Source organism: Octopus bimaculoides, chromosome 24, assembly GCF_001194135.2.
Source record: "Octopus bimaculoides isolate UCB-OBI-ISO-001 chromosome 24, ASM119413v2, whole genome shotgun sequence".
Lineage (NCBI taxonomy): Eukaryota > Metazoa > Mollusca > Cephalopoda > Octopoda > Octopodidae > Octopus > Octopus bimaculoides.
Genome location: NC_069004.1, coordinates 9,187,651 through 9,193,276, shown reverse-complemented (window position 1 = coordinate 9,193,276; position 5,626 = coordinate 9,187,651).

Here is a 5,626-nt window from a genome sequence, read left to right as displayed (position 1 = left end):
TATATATATATATATCAAAATAAGCAACAGAAGTGTTGAAGTAAAACTATATAAAATTACACTAACGTAAAGGTCCCTTTCTTATTCAAGATGGTGGAAAGGGGCAGTTCCAGATATTCTGGCATCTCAAGAGCATATAGAAAATTTGGCATCATACAAGCATGATTTTTGAAGAATTTTCAGAGAATTTTTGAAAACAATTTTCAGTCATCCCTCTCTCGTCATTTTTTTGCGTTTCTTTTCATTTTTATATTCTGAGACTACATCGCTCAGCATGTCTTTCATCTTTTAGGATGGTTGAGTGTTGTTTTTGGTGGAATTTGGCTGCTATTTCCAGCAGGCTGGTCGATCAAAACAAAAAACAATTTGTATGACTCTGAGGAAATGTTGGTGAAAACAAAAGAACATTGATTGATGTTTCCTGGTTAAAATAGAGGGGTGAAGTGGAGAAAGAGGAGAGATGGGGATCGGGGGAAAGAGAGAGAGATGGAAAGGTGGTGGTGGTGGTGGGAAAGAGAGAACCTGTTTCATAATTTGTTGACTGGAAACTTGATGACTTATGAAGAAGTAAATGGACACACACACATATTTACTCATGTACGCACTCATACACGCACACAATACTTACACACACACATACTCACTCACAGTCACACCCAAGTACATGGCAGTGAGATTGCAGGGCCTTCAGCCCTTCTCCATCTATTGCAATGTTTGTGGGAATAAGAATCCCTGTTTAAGGTTGGTTATGAGTAAGATGGGGAGCGAGGGAGGGGTGGAGTGAAGAGAGGGAGGGAAGACATGGAGAAAGAAAGAGGGAAGAAGGATGAGTGAGAGGTGAAGAGAAGGAGGGAGGATATCGAGAGAGTGAGGGAGAAAATGAAAAGGAGAAGGAGAAAGATAAATAGCTAGATAGATGGGTAGATATGTAGGTGGTAGATAGATAGATAGATAGAGAGAGAGATAGATAGACAGACAGATAGACGGGCAGATAGATAGATAGATAGATAGATGGGTAGATAGATAGATAGATGGGTAGATAAATAGATAGATAGATAGATAGATAGATAGACGGGCAGATGGACAGATAGATAGACAGACAGACACACACACACACTAGATAAGTAGGTGGGTAAATAGAAAGACAGACAGACAGACAGACAGACAGACAGACAAACTGATTTACAGATATTTTTCTCAGAAATCTATAAGTATATTTTACTTGGAACAAACTCACAATGAGGGAGTGGGTTGTATGTTCCGGCTGCTGCTGCTGCTGCTACTACTACTACTACTATTACTGAGTGCATTTATCTTTTACTTGTTTCAGTCATTACACTATGGCCATGCAGGAGCGCTGCCTTGAAGAACTTTTAGCTGAATGAATTGACCCCAGTACTTTTTTTTTTCTGTAAAAGCCTGGTACTTATTACTTTGGTCTCTTTTGCTGAACCACTAAGTGGTGGGGACATAAACACCAGTTGTTAAGTGGTAGTAGACAAACACAAACAAAAAGACATACACACACACACAAATACACACACATTTATGATGGGCTTCTTACAGTTTCCATCTACTGAATTCAATCATGAGGCTTTGGTTGGCCTAAGGCTGTAGTAGAAGACACTTGCCCAAGGTGCCACGCAGTGGGAGCGAACTTGGAACCATGAGATTGGGAAGCAAACTTCTTACCACATAGTCATACCTGGTATTTTGTCTGTCTTTACGTTTTGAGTTCAAATTTCACCAAGGTCGACTTTGCCTTTCATCCTTTCGGGGTTGATAAATTAAGTGCCAGTTGTGTACTTGGGTTGATCTAATCGATTGGCCCCCCCACCCCAAAATTTCGGGCCTTTTGCCTAGAGTAGAAAAAAATATGGCACAAGAATTTTCAATGGAATTGTTGCAGGAGTCTGAAATGATGTTTGTAACATGCCCAGGGCAGTATAGAAAAGAGGATAACACATAAGATTTGAAAACAGATACTTTTGTTTAAATGTTAATATGTCTGTGTGATTAAACCCTGAAACTCTAAACTACCAAAAGATTTTGTTGGATTTTGAATCCTAAGAGATATATCTGAATTTAATGTTCTATCTTTATTTGTTGCACTTCCAAGGTATCATGTTACTGGATAGTCATTGATTCTTCAGGTCATTCATCCTTCGGCAGGTGTTATTTTCTATCCTGTAGGACCTTCAAAAACCACCTTACTCACCAAGCAACTTTGGTGATGTTGCCAGTTTAGTTGCCTATGGCCCAACCATACAACAGGTTGCACTGAGATAGATGCTATCTGTAGCATTCAAGAGCAACCTCACACACACACATACACATGTATCAGGTGTAAAACTATGTATGTAGTCTTTATCATGAGAAAATAAAGGCAACATGCTGATGAATACTAAGTTATGGTTATGGCAATAACTGAATTAAATTAGATCAAGGCTGATATACTTATTCATATTTATTGCAATTAAACAAGTTTTTAATCTCTCAAATTCTAATGAAATACAATCTGTTAAGCTGACTTTCCTTCACTGGTATTTATACATTCATAAACACAGCTTGATTCAGAGGACATTATATTGTCATAAATTTCTTTTAAAGGTTTGTCTTATGAATGAATACCCTTGTAGCAGAACTGTTTAAGATATTCTTGGAAACATTTTATCTTTGATAACACCTGAAATCATGGTTGTTATTTAACTTTACCCCACTCACTTGTCCATGTTTGTTGAGGCAATTCTGAGTCAGGAAACTCGTGCATTGTTGCAGCATAGTTGAGTGTTGTCTTGGTGAAATAAAAAGTCTTCATCATGCTTACTTTGGCACCCTTACTTCTGAGTTCACAACTCATTAGAATGGCCTGCCAGCAATAACACTTTTTCTCTGGACTCCTTTATTTTCTATCTTATATTTGATAAAAGAAAGCATTCCAAAATAATGATAGAAGCAATAGATATCCTATAAAGGGCAATATAATATCTTGCCTTTGTCTTTATTGACTTTACCTTGCATATTTTTAATAAATTCTCACTCACCAGACTGGCCCTCATGCTGGTGGCATGTAAAAACCACACACTACACTCTTGGAGTGGTTGGCATTAGGAAGGGCATCCAGCTGTAGAAACTCTGCCAGATCAGATTGGAGTCTGGTGTAGCGATCCAGTTCGCCAGTCCCCAATCAAATCGTCCAACCCATGCTAGCATGGAAAGCGGAAGTTAAATGATGATGATGATGATGATTGCTCAAAGGTCTTTTAAAAAATATTTATATCTGTTACATTCTGATTTATGTACCCTTATCGTTGTGCATTTTGAATATTAATGTTTGTACTTTGCATTCAGCTTTTAGTACTTGGATTTGATATCTGGATTTATGCAGCATGAATCTCATTATATGATGAAACAAAATAATGATACACTATTATGCTAAAGCAAACCTAGCATTATACCGTATTGCAGATATGCTGCAAATGTGAGAAACCCAAATTGCGGATTCTACACTAGATCGCACTAAGATTCTGCATAATTTATGGTGATGTCACCATCGTTGCCAAATGAACACTTGACACAAAGATCAACAGGTGATAAACTGAGATGGTGAAAACAATCTATGCCCCCTAGTGTCCCAAAGTAAATAGTGCACGCATAAACCTGCATACTCCAAACTATAGTGTGCTCCTAGTATTACATTTTGGTATAGATTTTTCGTTTGGATGTTTGATAATCAAATCTGAGGTCGGTATGACTCTTAGCACCATGGAAGGCATCACCATAGCCATTCCCTTCCGTGGCAGCAGTTTATTTCATTATTTAACCTCTTGGGAACTAAATCCATTCTCCTGTTTCGCCTTCCTTCTACCATATCTACTATGCTGCCAGTTAGCAATAACCTCCAAGAGCTGAAATAATATTTCTACTCCAATTACAACTCATATGGCATCATTTTTCACACTCTCTTTCCTTTAAAACTATTTCTTCAGTTCTTTTTTTTTTTCCTGCTGATTCAGGAGTAAAGTCTACTTCTATTTTGTTGCTAACAGATGACTAGTAAATCATACTCTTCCCTCTGGTTCTTGTACATCAATTATATGCTTAAGTCCAGTTACTCTTGTGAGAGGACGTCTGTTTTCTTATCCTGTTTATTCCATCTGATGAATTGAATTAATGATGGAGAAACTTCAGTGTAGTTGTCAATTTGATCAATTCACATAAATTATTATTATTTTCTATCATGGTATTCTTCTATTCTTTTAATTGTTTCAGTCATTTGACTGAGGCCATGCTGGAGCACCACCGATAGTCAAAGAAATCGACCCCAGAACTTATTCTTTGTAAACCTAGTACTTATTCTCTCTAGCTGAACCACTAAGTTTTGGGGATGTAAACACACACACCAACATCAGTCGTCAAGCAATGACAGGGGGACAAACACAGATACACACAGACATAAACATATACACACATATATATATGTGATGGGCTTCTTTCAGTTTCTATCTACCAAATCCACTCAGAAGGCTTTGGTCAACCTGAGGCTATAGTAGAAAACACTTGCCCCAGGTGCTACACAGTGGGACTGAACTCGGAACCTGTGGTTGGGAAGGAAGCTTCTTACTACACAGCCATGCCTGGTATGAAGAACTTTTTCTTTTGTTCATTAACACCAATGGATATATATATATATATATTTTCGATAGTTTTAATCGATTTAAATATTCTTTCTATTTGAAAATTGGTTATGAAACACGTGTAGTCGTGTTATTATCATTATCTTATGATATTTACTTTGTATTATACTTATTTATTGTGCTTTTACTTATTAATTTTTCTATATGTGACAGTGGATTTTCATTGATGAGTTCATGAACCTTGGTTCTTTTCCTTAAAACTATATATATATATGTATGTATTGTCATCATCATCACCACCACTGCCACCACAAAAATCTTTATCACAATCACCACTACCTTGTCCTCCACCATCGCCATCATAACCAAAGTCACTATGACCACCACCACCACCACCACCATCTTTATAAGCACTGTGACTACCATAGCCACAGTAGCCAACAGCACTATCACTACCACCACCACAACCACCACCATCCAGGTGGTCATACAAATCGTGTGTCCATGTGTCCACGCCTGGTTTTGGACAGATGTCAGGAAATTGGCATTTCTTTTATTTATTTCTGTAGCTTTTCTGTTATTGATTAGTTTATTGATTTTTCTTTTACACACAAACATAACATATATACATACATACATACACACACTTTTATACATACATACATATACTTATACACATACATACACACACTTTTATACATACATACATATACTTATACACATACATACATACTTTTACACACACATTTATACTTACATATATACATACAATCATACATTTCTACACATGCATAGATACACAAATACATACATACATATACATACACATATGTGCACACACACATATACTTACACTCAGATATGTACACACATACATGCTCATATATACCTAAGTTCATACATATATATATATATATGCGCACATATATATACATATATGAATATATGTATACATACACACACACTCATATATGCATACATATATTCTT